We start from the raw sequence: 22,284 nt of genomic DNA, 5'->3' as shown, positions 1-22,284 counted from the left end.
GGGGTTTCACCATGTTGACCAGGATGGTCTCGATCCCTTGACCTCGTGATCCACCCGCCTCGGCCTACCAAAGTGCTGGGATTACAGGCTTGAGCCACCGCGCCCGGCCAAATGTTTCCTTTAAATCAGGAACATGACACGGGTGTTTGCTTTTCTATGCTACATTTTCCTGGATGTCTTAGCTAGTATAGGATGATTATAAAACATCAATATTATAAAATTTAAAAAGCAAAATGCAAATAGATCATTACTTATGGATAAAATGATAGTTTTAACCTAAAATGAAAACATATAATTAGAATTAGCAAGTCACAGAAACAGTGTTTTAAGTCAGAAATTAACAATTTACAGTGTTGACAACAACAAAATGCAAAATAAAAATTTTAAGAATATATTTTTAGTAAAGTCTAGTATATTAGATATTTAAAAGTAAATTATTTTAAAAGAAGTCTGAGATATTTATGGAGAATACTATAAAATCGTTTTTCATACAAAATAATACTTGAAAATACCCAGTCTACAGATAATTTTATCCTGATCTTATATTAATTTGTGTATAAATTTCAGTTATTTCTAAATAGTCCCATAAAGTCAATGTAATTTCTACAAGAATTGTAGCTATTTAAAAATGAATTTCATCATCTGTTTATCAGTTTGGGTGGGAAATGAAGGCCAAAGTAGCCTTGAAGAAGAATCAGGCTGGGGTATGGGGAGAGTGTGCTTCATCAAATCACATTTGGAGAATTGCAAGAAAGTTGTCAAGATTAGAAAATTGAAAGGATAGAAAAATACTCCATGATAAATAATGCAGAGGCCAGAAACAGACCAATACATAAAGGGAGGCCTGTGCTGGCCGGTCTTGCAGATCACCAAGCAAACATGAGCTACTCACAGTAGCTGGTGATTGCTTATACAAATGTGGAGCATATTAGACATCTATTTTACATCATGCCAAAAAAAATCAATTCTACATATACTAAAGACTTGACTATGAAGAACACTTTTTACACTTTTAGAAAACAAAAACAGAATCGACTAATAGAAAAGGATGCAGAAGGCCAGAAGAGAAATTTTACAGAAAAACAAAACTGGATTAAAAAACCAATAGACCTTTGACAAAGAGACTTGGGATCATTAATAGTCAATGAAATTCAAATAGGATGCCCTATAATACAATAACATTACAAGCTCCAGCTTGAGACTTAAAAAATCAAACAATACCAAGTCGTCATCACTGGTGGCTAATGTTGCTTAATTTTTTGTGGAGATGGGATCTGAATACGTTGTTCAAGCTGGTCTGGAACTTCCGGACTTATGCAAATCTCCCACTGTGTGCTCCCAAAGTGCTAGGATTACAGGCCTGAGCCACCATGCCCAGCTTCTAACATATTTCAAGGATGAGAACTTAAGTCAATTTTAAGCCACAAAGACCACTTAGGAAAACAGCCTGGACAGGTGTAAATGGCACGGCAGTGCATATGTATGAAATGGTACACACTGACTGTGTGCATGGGTGTGTGCCCTAACTCGGAAACTCATCCTACAGTCTATGGCTAAATCCTCTGCTCATTCAAATATCTCATTAACAAGATGGGCATATGTATTATTATACATTGGGTACTGTGTCATCCGGGTTGTAAACGCCAATCACCCACAGGGGCAATCCTAGTTCTCCCTGCGCTTTCAGAAGGCCCCGGAGCTCCATGGATTATAGTAATCCACAGAATTAGAGATGACATTAGAAACCATAGCAAATTATGATGTAAGCAATAAGTCATTTTTTATAAAATTTAACAGTGTGAACAAAAGCAAAAAAACAAAAACAAAAAAACAAATTTTACTGTGTGCGCATGTGTGTGTGTGTGTGTGTGTGTGTGTGTGTGTGTTTCAACTTCCTCCATGTACTTCAAACCACCCTAATCTTATCCCTAATGAGAGTTACATTTTGGTGTCATGTGGAGAACAGACCTTCGAGGTTACATTGCCTGGGCTCTTCTGAACTAGAGGAGTCTTTTGAAAATAAAAAAAACTGAATACAGTTTTAGGTATGCAATGCAAACTGGATAAAAGCTTTAGTAATTTGGGAACAAGATTATTTTAGCAACTTATTGAAAATATTTTATGAGTTCAATTTTTAAACATGGGCATGATAGGTGGTTGGGATGCAAGGAAGATTCACAAGCTGTGAACAAAAAGAACATGATTTCATGTACTGCCATTTAGTAACAGCACAAATATTTTATATAACTGGTGCTTTTCTTAAAAAATAGGCTTTATTTTTAGAGACATTTGTGTTTCATAGCAAAATTGAGCAGAAGGTAAAGAGAGTTTTCATATACCCCTTGACCCTGAATATATATATAACCTCCTCCACTATCAAAATCCTGAACCAAAGTAGTACATTTGCTGCAATCAGTGACCTTACATTGACCTGCACCCAAGGCTTATGGCTTACATGAGGGTGGCACCTGGTGGTGTACATTCTCTGGATTTAACAAATGTATAATGACTTCTTACTGTCATTACAGAATCATACAGAGTATTTTCACTGCCCTAAAACTCCTCTGTGGCTGTCCTATTCATGTTTTCCTTTCCCCAAGCCTTTGTAGCCTCTTATGTTTTTACTGTCTTCAAGTTCTACCTTTCCCAGAATGTCATATAGTCACAATCATAAAGTCTGTAGCCTTTCCAGATGAGCTTTTGTTTTTCACTTAGTAGTATGCATTTGAGTCTTCTCCATGTCTTTTCATGGCTTGATAGCTCATTTATATTTAGTGCTGAATATTATTCTATTGTCTGGGTGTAGCACAGCTTATTTGCCTACTGAAGAACAGCTGAGTTGTTTCCAAGTTCTAATAATTGTGAAAAAAAAAAAATCTGCTATACACATTCATGTTCGAGGTTTTGTGTGAACATAAGTTTCTAACGTATTTGGTGAATACCAAGGAGTGCAATTGCAGGATCATATACTAAGATTATGTTTAGTTTTGTAGAAAACTGCCAAACTGTCTTCCACAGTGACTGTAGCATTTTGCATTTCCACCAGCAATGGACGAGAGTTCCTGTTGCTCCACATCCTCACCAGCATTTGGTGTTGTCAGTGTTGATACTGACATTGCCATTTTTATAGGTGTGTAGTGCCATCTCATAGTTGTTTCAATTTGTAGTTTCCTAATTACATGTAATGGTAGTGTATTTTTATTTGCCATCTGTATATTTTGATGTGGTAGCTGTTACTATTTTCTTAACCACTAATGATGCTGAAATGGTTCCTTTCTACAAGCAATAATTCTTTACCACTTTTATTTAAAGTCATGGAAACAAGTTAAGGGAAAAACCCCGGTCCTCCACTCTAATCAACCATGAGCTAAAATCACAAAATTGTGATTCTCACAATGTTTATTTGAAGCTCAAACCTTCTCACCCAAAATGTGTCTACAAAGACAAGGATTTTCACACCATGACATCTTCTTTGACATTTTAGTACTCTTAGCACTGATTGTGAAATGTAGGTTATAATTCAACATCAAGTTGATCATTCAAGAAAGCAACTAGTTACCTTCTCCAAAGCATGTTGCCCAATCAATTTCAAACTTGTCTTTGTTTTTCAATCTAAATATTTCTTAACTCTATCCTCCTCCTTCATTTCTACTTCCTTTATCTTCATTAGACTTGACTGTATATTTTTCTAGAACGCTTCACTCCCTCCAAGGACATACATTCTAACATGAAATCTTCATCACAATTGGGCTTACGGTCTCCTACTCAAGCATCAACAGCCAACTTTTAGTTCAAGAATAGGTAAATTTTTCTGTATGTTTCAGATACAGCTTTGTCTTATTTAGCAAGTATTCATGGTCTGAGCAATCAATGGGCTTCTGTTTTATTCTAGACATTCAGTACCCATCTTGTATTCCATTTGCCACTGTCTGGTTCCCTGCATGAAAGTCCTTATCTCAGAAACTTGCTTAAAACTGCAGAAACCATAGGACTATGGCTCTCTTCCAATTTTGTCAGTTCTCCTTTCAGGTAGAAGAGTCCTACAAATTATTGCTGATGTGCCCTGATGGTGGAGCTCAGAGAACGACGTCTCAGTCGCTAAGTTCCATTCTCTTGCTCCAATTAGTCTGAAGCTTGACGGGATCACCATTCATTATTTAGTCTGCTCTCCAGAAAAGCATTCCTCATGGAATGCTACACTCATCCTTCTGCCAGTGCTAACATGGAACCTGTTTCTAGGATCCTGGTGCCCTTTCAGGGATCAAGTGTACTGTCTGCTGCTAGTGGAGACTCACTCCTCGGGAGAACTGCAGTGATATCCCAAGATATTACAGTGCCATTGACAGAAATGTGAATAACCCAAGGAAAAGCTGTTTTGGAACAGAAGGTGACTCATTCAGTACTAGGCATTTTGAGTTTGATATATCATGAATATTCATCTTAACACCTATGAAAATATACCATTAGCCAAGTGTCCAAGAGCTCAAAATCTTTTTAACTATAACATCATGTGCCTGAAAAAAAACAGAAATAATTCTGTGTATTTTTCTTGTGTCAGTTTTCTTGAAGGTTGCATTTGTGGGAACATATAAAATATGTTTTTCCCACCTTAAAATATTATTTTAGGTTTTATAAATTTCAAACTGTCTGATTTCATTATATAATCTAAGCATGAGAGTGACTGAGCAATAAATACTACAGTTTACTAGCTTATGTTATGGTTCTACTCATCATAAATGGTGTTGGTAACTAACTTTAAAGCATTCAATGGTCTGAGACCTGGCTACCTTAAGCAAAATATCTAGATGGATGATTCAAATTTTTCTTTTAATTCATGCAAAAATATTGTATTGGATTGATTTAATAAATACTTACAAATTGATTTTTAAAAATACATCACTTATAAAATCTCCAGGACACAAAATGATGGACTGCATTTCCAGCTTTTGGATTCTATGGTTTGTTTTCTTCTTTCTGGCCTCTATCTGCTGCCATCCAAAAGAGAAGTGGATAAGTGACTAGGTTAAAATAATTCAAAGAGTTTTCACAAAAGACACAGTGAACAAAAACTGTATGTAAAAGATTATCAATGTCAGGAATCTTCTGGAATAGAGTAGTGGCTTTTCAATCTCCCTAGATGAGTGAAAAACTAGATGTGGCCTCTTCCCTGAGTCAAGTGAATACAAAAGGGGAGGCAGGCAACTACAACTAATTCTGCAACACCCAGTGCTGGGAACAGAATCTGAGATCAAGTTTACTCAGTCATAACTCTGCAGAGGGGATGAAATGAGACACATCTCGAAGGTGGCCAGGTCCCAGCCCACTGAAGGCTTTAAAGTTAATTGCCAGCACCTTTTATGATGAGTAGAACCACAGCATAAGCTAGTGAACTCTAGTATTTATTGTTCAGTTACTCTCCTGCATAGATTTATAATGGAATCAGACAGTTTTGAAATTTGCAAGCTAATAAAAATGTGTATTTATATCTACTTCTTTCCCCAGAAGAAAGATTTGAAGAAATATATCCCTGTAGATTAGAGTCAATTTTTCTATATCTCTCTTTGTATTCTCTTTAATATGTAAGAGCTATTTAGCAACAGAGAAAATCTGTTATATGTGAATAAAAACGTAACCATACAAAAGAAACAAAAAAGGGAAATCAGCTAGGAAAAAGTAAATGTAGAAATAAGGGAGTTGAAACATTAGTACTACAATGTTGCCTGTATCAGTGACATAACTATAATTCTTAATCTAGTATATTGATGATGAAATTTTAGTTTATGACAAGTTTTATATGAAGAAAGACCTAAAATGTGCATGACAGAATACTAATTCTAGTCTCAAATCATTAATACTCCCATAGCACTAGAGTTAAAAACAACACAAAATGAACCAAAAAATAATTTAAAAATTTTTTGAAGGATCTTATGTTACATTTTTATAATGTTATATATTTTATTATATGATTCATCAAATACTAATTCAAGTACAGTGTTGTCATCATTTTGAAAATTGTTTGGTAAGCAAAGCTCCTCCCACCCCCAAGTCATGGTAATTGTTTTGATAAAATCTATTTTTTCACAGAATACACACGTTATTTTTAACATATACACACACACACACAAACTGTGAGATTAAATACAACTTTAGAAATTTGTAATATATAATCATCACTTTATGCAGTTTTTGTGAACCTTTTCTAGAGGTTCTTCTTGTTTTTGTAGAAAATCAATCCTGTAGTGATGATAACTGCAGGTCAAAACTAGGATTTCATGGGAATAATGTAATGTTAACTGTAAAAGCATAAGACACACAATTCTACATTCAATATGCTGTTGTTTTAGTTTAAATCGTGTGTTACTACTGACCTGACTAAAATTACAGGAACACACAGTAACCAATGTCAGTGAGCACAAGAAACCACTTGGAGGGCCCATGAATGAGCAGCATCAGCTAGAACCCAGCATACACACAGCACCATCTTCAGTAATCTCACCTCCAGATACGCACCCAACAGACGTACGTGCTTACGGCTGCCAACACACATAACATTTAAAGCAGCACTGTTTATAGTAGTTCTACTGTAGAAATAATTTAAGTGTCCATGACCAGCAGAAGAACAAGTAAGCTGCTGTATAGTAACACCATGAAATATGCCACGGTGGGGGACAAAGACTGCTGTTACGTGCAACTGAATGAGCCTCACTAACTTAATCTTGGAATAATATGGCCAGACGCAAAAGCATACATTCCAGTTATTTGAAATTCTAAAGCAGGAAGCTCTTCTATCGTCTGGAGGCCAGAATAGCATTCACCTTGAGCTGAGGGTGTTCCTCAGCTGGAAGGTGGTATGAGGAAGCCTGGATGTGTCTTGGGTCATGATGCAGGTCACGGATATAAATGTCTGCAAACATTCATCAAGTGTGAGCTTATGATTCATGTCCTATATGTAGGTGTACGTCAATTAAATGCATACATATATGATAAAATCAATACTTCAAGGAACTAAAACACAATAACCATAGTGGTTAGTTTAGCGTGATAGAACTGTGACTGGGTTTTATTTCCTTCTCTGCACTTTTTTCTTCTCTAAATTTCTTAATTGTATGCACACTCTTATAATTAAAAAACAGTCAATATTTACATAACACATAGGTAACCATAAAGACAGAAATAAAGGCCAGGATAAGACTTACCTTTTATATATGTTATAAAATTGATTGGTTCACTTCCAAAGTTTAGTGTGTTTTTGCTCCTTTTGTGCTTACTGTTCTTAGGTTTTATTTTACGAGAAGTATTCAAAATGAGTGGCTTACTATTTAGTCTGTAGGATAAAATAGTTTATTTCTAGTGCAATATGTTATCTTTTTGTTGGGAGTGTTTTGTATTTAGAATGCATTCCTAAAAACTGTCCAAAGATTTAACTCTTATGGCTTAGGGGAGAGACGTAGTCACCGAAGATGAGAAGGACTGTTTTGTTGCTCTGTACGTCACTGTGGTCTATTGAAATTGAAAACATCTGTGCAGAGGAAATGGCCCTCTAATTAGAACAGTGTGTATGGCCTACCAGCTGAGGTTGGAGGCTGATTGATCAGCGCTTGGATAAAGCTCTTAGCCTTTTAGGTTAGATTTTGTGTTTATAGGCTGATGTTGGGTACACATCTATTTCTACCTCCTACATATTTCTTGGGTCCAGAACAATTGAGTTCCCACTGCAGACATGCCTCCTGTAAAATACTTTTGGTTTAGTCTGTTGTATTTTTGGTATTTTTAATGGAAACTTTTTACTGAGATCATTGGAGATTCACATACAGTTGTAAGAAATACCTTCTCCATTGTTAACATTTTACAAAATGATGGTCAATATTACAACCAGGATATCGACATTGACAGAATCTATCCATCTTATTCAGGGTATCCAAGTTTAACTTGAACTCATTTGCATATGTGATGTGTTTGGTTCTATACAATATTATCCCATTGTAGATTTTGTCATCTGCCACCACAGTCCAGATACCGAATAGTTCCATCAACACAACCATCCTCATACTGCCTTTTAGCTACACCCTCCTGTATCTCCCCAAGGATCCCTAACCCTTAGCAACCACTAGTCTTGTCTTCATTTCTAAATGTTGTCATTTCAAAGGTGTTACAATGATACAGTATGAAACATTTTGGAATTGGCTTTTTCCACTTTTTCAGCATCATTCCAGACATATCCAGGTTGTTGCTTTGCACTGCTCAGCAATATCCCATGGTATGTATGTGGAAGTTTATTCATGCCTCGAAATACATCTGAGAGGTTTCTAGTTTACGGCTACTACAAATAAAGTTTCTGGGTACATATGCATGCTGTTTTACCTGTGAAAATAAGTTTTCATTTGTCTGGGATATCTACCCAAGAGTAAATTTACTGGGTCCTATGGTAATTGCTTGTTTAGGTTTATAAAAAATGGCAAAACAATTTCAGAGTGGTTGGGCACCTCATGGGATTGTTGTGACAATTAAATAATGAAAAATAGTGCTTAATATGACATGGAACACAAGTCAAAGAACTAAATAAATTATTCATTATTATTGATAGGATTTTATCAGTATTGTTAATTGGGGACAATATTCTGAGAAGAGTTCATTTTAAAATTTCAAATAGAGGCAAGAATCACAGTTTCTATTGATTCAGATGCTATTGCTGGGGTGGGAAATTCCCGCTCTTTAAACATAAACCTTCCATGAAAAAGGAGGAGATCAGTGCTAATGTTTGGGAAGATCTGTTTATTTTTGACATTCCCCAGGGGGCTTGGGGAAGCCTGGGCATCTCAGCCCTGCATTTGTTTACTTTTAGCTTACCCAGGGAGCAAAACATCATGAAGAAATGCAGGACCAATTGTCTTGGATTAATAGTTCATTAGTTACATAATTATTAGGGAAATAATCATAACACAATAGATTTATTTCTAGAATAAAGAACATGGATTTGATATTATTTGATAGACAATATCATAGATAACACACATTAACATTCACTTCAGATTTTATCCTGTTATTTTATTAATCTAGAAAATAAACTTTTTTTGCTGGCTTAAAGAATCAGCTCAGTTGTTCTACTAATTCAAAATTCTACAATATCAGCATGTGTATTATAACTGGTTGCCACAGGATACAGATCACTGTTTGTCCATGCAAAGTGGAAACTATGGCAAATACAAAATGCTAATATATGTGCTAAGTCTTAATTCATCATTTTATTTTAGAGCAAAGGAAATCAAGGGAATGTGTTCGCCAATAAATTTTAATATATGTCTCCCTGGAGCAATGATTATAAGATTAAATAGCAGAGGAATACAATAGTATGTACCCTAAATGATTCAAAGTATGTCATTCCCTACTAATTTGGTCAAAGCCAGAGAATTTTTAAAAAAAGAAAAGATTAGTTTCTGTTGAATTTCATTTTATGCCTTATGTTCGAAATTTGTAAAACTGTCTCTTGCTGGCTCTCAGATTGTGAAATAACAATGAATGCAGCTCCAGGCAAGCTGCCTTTCAGGCAGACCTGTCAGGAGAGAGACAGACAGTTCAGGGTAATTCATTCTTGCCACCGAGTCTCAAGTGACTTGTGAAGGAATCTGGCATTTCTAAAATATAAATAGCATTAACTCACAGCAAGAAACAGAAAGTGTTCTTCATGCTTACTGAGAGGCAAAAGATCAGCAGTGAGCAACAGAGAGTCATCGTGGGATTTAATGACAGGATTTTTAGAAAAGAAGAATTTTGTAGTAACTGTCCATAAAGGACACACCTCACCAAGTCGATGGATTTCCTGGGGGTAATCGATTCCCAGTGTTTTACAAGTTCATGTTCTTCAGGATGATCGTAGTGTGCACAAAAATCACATGCAAATGAGTTTTGGATCAAGATACAAAAATAAAATACACCAGCGAAAATGAAATGAAGGGAACTAGAAAATCACAAAACGGGCTCAAAGCCCTGATGTTTTTGCTCATTAATTCAGCATGTAACTCACATTGCAATAGAAGCAGAAGAGGTTGAGCCCACAATCAAACTGTCACTGAATTCTAAACCAAAACTGAAGTATGGACTTCTTCTCATTAGGGTCACGTTGCCAGAACCATACAATCAAATGCCTGGCCGGGAGAGTGCAGCAATTTTCTTTGCTCTCAGAGTTCCTGTGTGGAAAGGAAATCTGAGAACTCATGGTGGTAAATGTTATTACTTCAAGAATTCACCCCATGGAATTCATAAATCATCGTATTTCTACTGCTACTCGATTGAAGCACTAAGAAAAATAGGAGGAAACATGAATGAAAGGAGGTGTTAAGGAAGGTTTATTTCTTCTCTTCTTTCCTTCTTTTTTGCTGCTATTAATTTACATAGGATCACATGCTAGAATTACTTGCCTTTAGCATATCTGAAAACCGTTTCCTATTTGGGTTTTATTTCAGAGAGCCTATTGAGAAAAACATTAAAACATCCTTTAAAAATGTATTTGTCGACAGGAAAGATCAACAGGACAGAAAAGGAATGACACCCACTTAACACCTAATTGTCCATGTGTCAGGGTAGGAATTGTCTTGGTCTTATTCCTTGACATCTGCTGGTTGGTCATTTTATTCAAATATTTTTCCTACTGATGTCACCTGAAGATTTGTTGGGTGTCATTACATTTTCAGTATCAACAGGGTCAGTGACTTGGGTTGTTTTACCACCATAAAAAGATCAATATATACACACCTGAAGCCAGCCTTTTTAGACGGTAGCCTACCAAGCTATGAGACTCATGATTTCCCTCTCCCAGAAGTTATGAGCTTTGGTGATCTTAGCATAGGTGTAAACTTAGCCCCTTAGAATCTGTGCCCTGTTAGTCTTTTAGGACTATTCGTTTAAACGAAGAGCATATATTTGTTTTGTGATAATATGTTCTATTAGGCCAATATGTTTTATTGTGTCTTTCTGATTTCAACACGGCCTATAATCATAGGAAGGAAACTCTGCTATACGATGTTCTATTCAGATGTAATGTGGATCACATGGTGGCATTTTAATTCTTACTACATTTGCTACCCACATGACACTTGGAGGAAGTACCTTCCCCACCACCCCACCCGACCCGAATCCTCCTTGGATCTTATTACAGTCCCTCCTACCTGGCTGGGACTCTCTTACCTTCCTCCCCTGCCTTGCTTTAGAGATGAGTAAGATGGCCACATGGCCTGCAGCGCTGTTCCCACGGCAACACCTTTCTCGGTGCAAAAGAAATTTGTGATTTGTGGTTCTCCCTGCTGCTGATGAGGTCTGAAACTGAATGAGATTCCATTTCTCAGATTTCAATAAATTGCATTTGAGGCCTCTTTTCTATCACAGTCAATCTGCCCGTTACATTGGTCTCGGTGTCCCCTACTCTGTAAACACTCAGAGTACAGCTCAGGCAGGCGTGACATGGAAACTCTTGACTGATATTCTTCATTCTTGCTGAAACACACAAAGGCACGAGCTCCAGGCTCAGGAAGAGGTTTACTGCCATGCCCTTTTACACAGCTCCTTTTCCTCTTCGACGTAAGGGGAGTTGACTTGTGTGTCCTTGCTTTTAAGCAGCCCTGCACTGAGCACATGCATCACACTGCACACTGCTCCAGCTTACAGAGGGAAGAAAAGACAAAGAAACAGAAAACAAAGGTGCCGTTTATGAAACATAAGCTCTGGTTGGGAAAGCAATAAACACACAGACAACTATTCGGGGGGATGACAGGAAATGATCAAATAATATGTTAGAGCATGGGGGGGTGCATATATTTCAACAGAAAAGATGAAGACAGGAATACCTGCCACCCACACTGCCAACTAACATGGGAAGTCCCTGCAGAGGTGAAGGGCTGGAAAAAGGGTAACTGCTATCATGCCATTGGGCAGGTTAATGGGAATTGGTGCTCAAAGTAAAAGGCAAACATCACCATCGGATTTAGTAATAGTAATAGAGGTAGTATGAGAACTAAATGATCCCGTCATGAGTAAAGTCCATTCATTCTAATCATTTCTTTAATTTACTGGGCAGCTGCCATGTACACCACATTGTAATAGATGCTTCATATAAAGTATTTTATTTGGTGGTAACTATAGGCCTCTTTTACATATTTCCTTCGCTTTATGGCTGAGTGGGCTAAGGTAAGGGAGATTAAATGACTTCCCTGGTGGACGGCGGCGTGTGAACGCTGGGTTGAGGAATCTGCCCAGGCCTCTAATCTCCTAGCTCTGTGCTCCTCCCTCCACATCTTATGACCTCCCTGAAGCTCATTTCTCCATCTCTAAGAATCCTGCATCAGTGGGTAGGTTATGGATGGGCCATCTTGCGTGGTGTTTGGTGAAAACTCCGCCTTGTTACTTATAAGGCCCCCACATACAATGATGGGTTTGTGAGGCTGAGTTGAGAGCTAGGGGTCCTGTAGGGCAGAATGGGGTGGGCATCAGAATGAGTCTCTCCAGGAATCTCAAATGACAGCCTGAATGACAAGTGGGTGCTCAAACTGGAATCTGGATTTGTGAAGGTGGATCTTAGGCTGAGAAAGAAAAGTCATATTTTCTCACTCCAACTCAGATAAGCTGATCGGTTTAGCACAAGGTATATTTTAATCCTGTTATTGAGATTACATGTTTTTCCCCACATTAAGGCTGTGGTATATCTTATATTGTGTATTAGTCCATTTTCACACTGCTATAAAAAGCTGCCCAAGACAGGGAAATTTATAAAGAAAATATTTTAATAGACTCATAGTTCCACATGGTTGGAGAGGCCTCAGGAAATGTGCAGACATGGCAAGAGGTGAAGAAGAAGCCAATACCTTCTTCACAAGGCCGCAGAAAAAGACAGCAAACAGTGGAGATGCCAGAGGGTTATCAACCAGATCTTGTGAGAGCACCCTCACTATCACTAGAACAGCATGGGGGACCCACCCCCATGATCCGATTACCTCTCACCAGGTTCCTCCGTCCAGGCATGGTGATTACAATTTGGATTACAATTTGAGATGACATTTGTGTGAGAACACAGCCAAACCATATCACATTGAGAACAAATTATCCAAATTCATGATCATGTATGTCTTCTTTCCATTAGTCTTTTAGAAAATCATACTTGACTTAGTTGACTTCTGTGTGCCACAGAAAGTCTGGTCCAAGCACTGGACCACCCCCATGATGATAAAATATTTTCTTGGGGATATTCTCAGTGGTATTCCTAAAAATCTGCATTTTCAAAATCAAAAGTTGGTTCTAATTTGTTCTATTTTAATAAAATTTACTCCCAAAGCAGAGCTTCCTGTCCCCATGCTTTTTAGAACAGAAGATGAGATACTTTGAAATTAATTTATTTTTTAAAATGTTCTCTTTTTTCTTTAAAAAAATCTATTAGTATCCCTCCTAAGTATATTCACAGTGTTCATGTACTATACAGTAAGAGTTCCATTTGCATTTTACCTTAAGCAAATTATTTTTATTCTTTTGACTTTTAAAAACAAGTTTAACTTCTATTTTAAGTTCAGGGGTACAAGCATAGGTTTGTTATGTAGGTAAATTTTGTCATGGGGGTTTGGGGTACAGAATATTTCATCACCCTTGTAATAAGCATAGTGCCTGATAAGTTGTTTTTTGGCCCTCAGACTCCTCCCATCCAGCTTCTATTTCTTATTCATGAAATGGAATCAGCACACTTATCTAATTTCCCAAGTGTATTAAAAAGTGTTGGGTTACATATTTCAGATACAAGAAAGTACTTAGAAATATCTGATAGTAGGCAACAGATTATGTCACATATCTTATGAAAAAAGCAGCAGATTGAAGTGAATTAATACTTAAGTATAGGTTAGAAATTTTAATAAAATTATGAAAAGTAAACTTTCTGAATAGGCTTGAGTTACTACTGAAGTGTTTCAAATGTTTACATATTACCCTAACAATAATTATGTCGACCTTCCCTCCGTGGTAAACTACTGCCTTTTAAATACTGAACATACTAATTTTGAAGTATGTTTCTACAAATTAGGAAATTGTAGGTAGAAATATGTTTAAAACTACAGAAAGTACGTAAATCGAAAAATCATGTTGTGCATCAGGTATTAAAACTTTAGAATATAAGATTGACTTCCTTTCTGATTTATTGAATCCAACCCAGCTGAAAATTAAGATAGCAAATGGCTGTGTTCATTTCCCCTACGCAAGCTGTGTGCAGTTGTAGACAAGTGTATCTTTGAACCAAAGCCATTTTCATGTACAATACATCCTGGTACTTAATGATTTATACATGATAGAGATAGAAATTATGGGCCAGGTGTGGTGATCTGGAGCCTAAGGCATGAGGATCTCTTGAACACGCGAGGCAGAGGTTGCAATGAGCCAAGATCATGCCACTGCACTCCACCCTGGGCACCAGAGCAAAAAACTTTTGTCTCAAAAAAGAAAAAAAAAAGTATGTGCTTATTACAGAAATGTTTTAAAAATCATTCTGGGTAATAAACTATCAGCACTAAAGCATTTCGAAATTGGCCTCATAAAACTAGATAGAAAGTGTTGTCTCTGCTAGTTTCTGTAAGAGATTATAAGGAATTGGTATTTCTTCTTCCTTAAATATTTCATGGAATTCAACGTGAAACCTTTTGGAACGGATTTTTTAAAAATGTTATTAATTATTGATTCCACCTCTTTAACAGACATACCACTATTCAGGTTAGATACATTACCTTTTGTGGGTTTGGGGAGTTTGTGTCTTTTAAGGAACAGATCCATTTCATCTACATTATCAAATGTATGGCATAAAGTTGTGCATAGTATTCCTTTAATATCACAGTATTCCTTTAATCTCCATAGAATCAGAAGCAAGTCTTACTTAACTTCTGGTGTTTATAAATTTTGCCTTCTTACTCTCTCTCTTTTTTAAAAAAACCTTTTCTTGGTTAACATGGCTTGAGTTGTATCAATTTTATTTGTCTTTTCAGAGAACTAACCAGCTTTTTGTGTTGTCAGGGTTTTTTCCCCATAGTGTCCCTGTTTTCAGCTTCATTGACTTGTGTTCTGGTGTTTGTGATGTCTTTTCTATGGCTGGCTATAGGCTTACATTGTTCTTTCTTCATTTCTTAGGTGGAAGCTTATGTTATTGATTTTAGATTTTTTTTTCTAAGTATGCATCCAATTCTGTAAAATCCCTCTAAGTACCACTTCCACTGCACTTCATCCATTATATAAGATGCATTTTCCTTTGTCCAAAAATATGTTTTAACTTTTCTTGAGACTTATTTGACTTGTAACGTATTTAGAAATATATTGTTTTATTGTCAGATATTTGGAGGATTTTCCAGCTATATTTCAGCTATAGATTCTAGTTTAATTCCACTGTGTTCTAAAGACATATTTTGTTTTGTTTCTATTGTTTTACATTTGGTAAGGAGTGGTTTTTAGACTAGAATGTGGTCTATGTTGGTGATGTTTCATGTGAACCTGAAAAGACGGTGTACTCCACTGTTACTAATGTATTCATTATACGTCAATTCGAACAGGTTGATTGATAGCGCTCTTCAGGTAAACCATATCTTTACCGATTTTCTGTCTGCTTAATCTACCAGTTAAGAAAAGTGGGGTGTTGAAGTCTCCAACTGTAGCAGTAGATTTGTGTATTTCTTTCTTCAGTTCCACCAGGTTTTGCCACACTTATTTTTATCCTCAATGGACGCACCTTGAGGATTGTTACGCCGCGTGGAAAATTCACCCTTCATCTCTCAGATAGAGCATGTGCCTTGCAGTGAGTCTGTCTGTAATCCATTGTGTATTATATTACGGGTGTGGTGGGGAGGTGTGGGAAGCGGAGTGTCGTACAATCTTCTGTTTACATATTAATGTTTCAGGAGACAGTGTCCTGGAGATGTAACTTTCATGAGTTGTCTCTCCAGTGGTATGGCTTTTTTCTCTCCTCTATCCTTTCTTCCTTCTATGGCTTCAATACTCTCCATCTATTTCCTTGAAGTCCTCACTGTTGTTGCTTGTGGGTTTTGGAGGAATACCCTTCCTTCACGGGCATTCGGCTCTGACAGTGTCTTTTTCCCTAGAGTGTTGGTCTTTTTTTATGGACAAGGCAATGTGTTTTACAATGATTGATTTTATCTCCCCCCACCGAAATGGCCAAGAGGGGATGTTTCTCTGATTTTCACTGTGAGAAGGGTGGGTTTCTGGAGGTAAAGCCCAGGAAGGTGTGAGCTCCCCTAAGGCTGCAGCACCATGCTGGGCACTTAGCCTGCCACAGGTCATCCATTGACCCTGCCAGTGTCCCGACCCCTCAGGGCTCCAGCGGCTTCTGCTCCAGGTGAGCACGTCTGGGCTGTGTCTCTCTGGATGAACGTGTCCCTCCAGATGTTGTTGCTGTAGTTTTCTTAGCAACCTCAGTTCTCTGATGGGTCTCATAAAGTTGTTTATTTTCGGTTTTTCCAGATTTTTCTTATTGTAAGGACAGAGTGACAGCTTCCAAGTTCTTTCATGTCAAAGTTGAAAATCTAAGCCTGTACATACTGTATTTTAACAATTGTAGACATATGATTAAGCGTGCACATTTTTAGATTAACTATCTTTCCTTAACTAAAGGGCTTATTGCCAAGTCAGAATTATTAAGTGGTATAGAAAAGATCTTTAAAATTACACCGAAGCTCGTACCTATAGCTGATAGTCAAAATTCCTGAGCTTTTCCAAGTCAAGTCAGTAGATTTGCTAGAGGCTGGGACGATAAGAACTTAATATCTAATCTTGACATCAAATTAAAAAAGAAAACATGATGTAAGTATTGAAGAGCTGGGGCAGGAATCTGAATATAGTGAGAAAGGTAAATAGACAAAAGGTGAGTCCCAGAAATCACAAGATACCAGGGATCCTGCCTTCATCAGGCATTTACAAGCTCCTCCTTCCAGGACATGCAGGACAAGTAAGTCTGTGTGGGACAGAGCTGATATACATGCTCAGTGAGAGAAGAACTTGTCTCCTTTAAGGACACAGCTCTCAGGTAATGACACCGTGCAGTATGCTGAGAAATGCAGCAAACGTGATTAACTATTCCAACTACAGACATTTTAGCCAAGAAGAGTGAAACACAGAAATGGTTGCATAGACAAGCATTCTCACAGATAAAAATTCCACAATTTATTAAAAGGGGAACTTTTCAGAGCTAACTTTTAGCCATGCAACAGTAAAAACAAACCAAAAAAAAAAAAAACAAAAAACAAACAAAAAAAACAAACAAACAAACAAACAAACAAACAAAAAACCCATAATAGTTTCCTGGTTTCATTGCCTTTCTAATCAAACTCCCTTGGATTCAAATACACTTTTGATTTTTACTCATCATACTCCTTAATTATTTAATCAATTTGCTTTCTACCTTCAGCTATGAAATAATGTCTGTTGTGTATACAACATAAGGGTGCTATGAGCTATCCTACATCTGTTGACAATTATAAAAATGTTCCTGTGATTCCCCCATGATGCTCTAGGATGTTTGGCATCTGGAGTCATAGTTTCACCACCTCTGCGTCACCAGTGCACAGCCTCATCTACGGCCCTGGACACTGTCCAATGAATACTTGATGAACTAAATGTCCTCCCTCTCTGACCATTTTAAACAGTGCAAATTAATATTTTTAAACTCGTTTTTTATTCACTATAAAATGACATGTTCACTGCTCTGTACTCTACAAGGCAACATAGGAGTAATATATATATATATATGGTAGAAGGTAGTATCATCCTCTCAAGGAACTTATACTCTATCTGCAGAGATCAAAACACCTACAATCACCCTGAGCGAGAGCTAATAAAGTACCCAATGAGTAGAGCAGATACGTCGGTATCTGTGTCTTACTGCACGTGACCCAGAAACAAAAACAGGACTCAACCTGTGTTCAGTACAAAAGGAAATTGATTGGCTCACAAGACTACAAAGTTGAAAGAAAACGCTGCCTCCAGGCAAATGTGGTACAGGGCCTGTCTTTGTCCCGGGCTCCATTTCCCCTGATTGGCTCCATCCCCTGCTCGGCATGGTGGACTCCGGCATCTTTAGTCTCACATCACCATGATGTCTAGTCTATGGTAACAGGGAAACTCTCCTCCAAAAACACACACAAAATATCATAATCCTCAAGTTTCACTCACCGTATTGCCTTGCATTATGTTCTTACCAGGCACCAGTTCCCGTGGCTAAAGGGATTGATTATTCCTGATCAGCTTCCCCCAGATCAATGCTCATTTCTGCATCCTGCAGATGGACTTGTCCTGGAAGAAGGTTAATAAGACTGTGGGCGGGTGGTGATTCTCTTGAGGATCTTGCTGAATGCAGATTCAAATTCAGCAGCTCCAAGGTGGAGCCTGAGGTTCTGAGAAATGCCCATTCTGTATTGTGCAGATGGAGTTGCCCCAGAAAGAATGTTAAGAAGATTATGGCAGTGCATTTGATTCTTTTGAGGATCTTGTTAAATGAGATTGAGATTCAGCAGTTCCCAGGCGAGTCTGAAGTTCTGCCTCTCTAACATGCTCTGCTGCTGCTGGGCTGATGACACACTTCATCTTAGTTAGCAAGGGATTAGCGGACATGTTCCCCGGGCACTGCTGGAAAGTGCTTGCTGCAAGAACGAGGGTGGACGATGTGCTGTAGAAATAACAAATCATGTTCAAAATGAGGGGTTCAGAAAAGCAGCCTAGAGTGAAATGAGGACTGGTCACCATCACACTGGTCTTACTAGTGTCCTGTTTGAGAGGGTGGCTCTGGAACCAGGCTGCCCAGCACGGAACTGGCATCTTCCACCAGCTACTCCATGCCTGTTTCCTCCACTGTAAGACTGAAATGATATAGCTATCATGTCAGGGGGCTGGTAGAGGATTAAATTAGTTACTACCACTAAAATACTTAGAATAATGCTGTACATATACAATGTACTCTGTTAAGTTTGCTCCAATGAAAATAACTAAAATCTGCTACATGTAAAATAAGTAATTATTGGGGGTAGTGTTTATTTTTTATTTTTTTGTGTGTGTGAGATGGCCTTGCTCTGTTGCCCAGGCTTTAGTCCAATGGCTCAATCACAGTTCACTGCAGCCTCAACCTCCCAGGCTCAAGCAATCCTCCCACCTCAGTCTCCCTAGGAGCTGGTGCTACTGGTACCGGCCACCATGTCTGGATATATATATATATATATATATATAGTATTTTCTTAGCAGAAACAGGGTTTCACCCATTGCCCAGGCTAGTCTAAAACTCCTGGTCTCAAGTGATTTGCCCGCCTCGGCTCCCAAAGTGCTGGGATTACAGGCTTAAGCCACCGCACCTGGCTGGGGATAGTGTTTAAAAAGGCGGTATCAATAGGCTAGAGTTCGTGGTTCTCAAATATTAACATCTCTCAAAATTACCTGGAAGGCTTGTTAAAAAAAGACTCTTGGGCCTTATTCCCAGTGTTTCTGCTTCCACAGTTTTCAAGAAGCACCTTAGGCACCTCGCCTCTAACAAGTTCTGCATTGACATTGGGGCAGCTGGCGTGGGGACCCGAGTTTGTGAGCCATCAGGCTGGAATGTGTGTCTCAAACAGGAGGGCAAGTTGAATGGGGACTAGAAACCCACTCCAGTGCAGAGGGAGAGGCATCATCATGCTGCATGATGAGGTAGAGTCTGCAGCTGAGAAAATGGGGCTACACAATCATTTATATTATCCTAACAGTGTTCATTCCTAGGGCTTGCCACTGCATAGTAGTGACATAGGGAAATGTAGCCAGTGGAAGTGCCCTACTGGTGTTCTCCATGCTCGAATTACCTTCTCAGATTATAAGTTCAAGACATAGAATTCTTTCCTGTTTCCTTGAAGACCTGGCGATTTAATATTCCATTCGATCTTCCAGTCTTCATAATCTAAGTTCATCATTCATCTCCAGGTAAACTGAACACAGTAAAGAAATGAGAAATGGGAGCCCTCTCCTCTAGCTAAGGCTCAGCCTCCAGCAAAGCTTTGGGCACAGCACTCAGCTCTCCAGAGACCCCGAAATCCTTGCTGGGTGAAGAGAAAAATAAACCGCCTTTACATTCTCCTTCTGCATGCAAGGCTCCAGATGCAGCGCTGTAGAATTTGAGTAGCCCATTCTGTTTCTGCCTGTCTGCCTGGTTATAAAACAAGAAAGATGTTTCTAGTTATACAACCCTTATTCCAGTGTGGGCCATTCATGTTCCTTCCAGAAATGTGAAATTTGACATTGAAAATTAATAGGTACAGATTCCTTTGGCAGCAGAAGCATGTCAGTGGCAATGCTCTGAAGTGTGGATTTATGAGGTGACCCAGCGCCCCTGTGTCTTAAGGACTGACTGGCCCTTTAAAATTCACAAATCCTATCAAAAACACTCCTCCACATCCTTAATATTGTTTTGGTTTACATTAATTATAGTTAGGGTCTATTAAATACAATGCCAAAAGCAGCAAATTTTATTTCTACAACTTCATTGTAGATTTTCCCTGATATATTTTTGTATCTTTAAATACAAATGATTCCACTGAACCTCCAAAATCTGTAAATGCACTGAATAAAGGAAGTTAAAAGTATGTGAGACAAGTACCATGGCCTTTACTACAGCAATCTCATCCGACTGCACCCCAATTTTCCAGAGAATTTTTGTAAATGTGTGAGAATGTTTTATTTTCCACCAAATATGGGGATTAAGATTTAAGCAATTTTATAAATATCTTCAAGGACAGACTGTCTTGTCAGATAAAGTATTTGAGGGTGATCTAGTGAAGGGATATCTTGATACTGTAATAAACTAGACAAACTCCTGAATTCACCTGCATTTTAAAAGCATGCTTCCTCAGGTGACAGTGCTCCTAACCCTGGTAACATGTAGTACTCATTTTCCTCCACTCCTCATGACTTTGGCCATATTTTTTTCCCCAAGGGAGATCAGCCTAATCATCCTTTTTATATTTACTTATTTTTAAGTATAAATGTCCCCCTAGAAATGTCAAATGTCAATATGTCCTTCAGATATATTGTTTAAAATGGACTGGTCAGGGCTGGGTATGGTGGCTCACACCTGTAATCCCAGCATTTTGGGAAGCCAAGGCGAGTGGATAACTTGAGGCCAGGAGTTCTAGACCAGCCTGGACAACATGGTGAAACCCCTTCTCTAACTAAAATACAAAAGTTAGCCAAGTGTGGTGGTACATGCCTGTAATCCCAGCTATTTGGTAGGCTGAGGCATGAGAATCACTTGAACCCAGGAAGTGATTACTGTGAGCCAAGATCAAGCCACTGCATTATAGCCTGGGTGACGGTGTGAGATTCCATCTAAGTAAATAAACAGAAATATAGATAAGTTAGTACATAAATAAATTAAATAGACTGTTCAGGAAAATATCGGGCATTATTGGTATGTGGGTTTAATTTTAGAGTCAGCAAGAAAACACAGCATAAAGATGTGTTAGAAACTTCTTTAGAAAATTTAAACTTCTCATCTCTATACAATGATTCCTATGGGTTTTTGGACAAAATTCCCATTGTAGAAGAAGATTTTCCCCAAGATCAAAAAAGAAAAATCTTAATGGCCTTAGTCATTGAGCGTGAGTCATTGCCTAAGTGCACAACAGTGGAAATCCTTTGACTGTTAAGCGTGGCTGTGCTTTTGATTGGCTGCATTACACTGGGAAATTGCTTTGCCCTTCCCTCTCCGCTTACTTAATCACCAGAATAGTGCTGATAAAAGTCATCACCCATGTTCCCTCCAGGATATTGTGAAGATAAACTCATACCAATAAAAAAATATGCAGAGAATAGACTTCGCAATAGCAACTATGTTAATAACCATAACAGCAGCAAGACAGCATTATCTTGGTGTGGGTGTTGTGATACAGTGTCATGGAACTCAACTCGAGGCCTGAGATTGTGGAAATCTATGAGGAGGGGAAGACCTGCCTAGAACACCCTAAGAGAGGTCCCTTTCTTTACCTTTGCCATTGAGATGAGAAATATTTGTTTGTATTAGCAACAGTGAAGACAGAGTTTATTTTCTCTTTAGCTTTAAGTTTAACAACACACGATGGTGACATTCTGCTTTCATCCACATGTAATACAGTTTTAAGAATCTAATAGACCTGTCGCTCTCTCCATTTTTCTAATTATTATTTTTAACTGTTGACAGAAAATTGAATGTGATGCAAATAGAATTTACACCTCCAGCACGTAAATAGGCAACTACCCACATGACATGGTTTGCAG

This window comes from Saimiri boliviensis, chromosome 8 (genome assembly GCF_048565385.1).
Source record: "Saimiri boliviensis isolate mSaiBol1 chromosome 8, mSaiBol1.pri, whole genome shotgun sequence".
Classification (NCBI taxonomy): domain Eukaryota; kingdom Metazoa; phylum Chordata; class Mammalia; order Primates; family Cebidae; genus Saimiri; species Saimiri boliviensis.
This window is presented reverse-complemented; position numbering follows the sequence as displayed.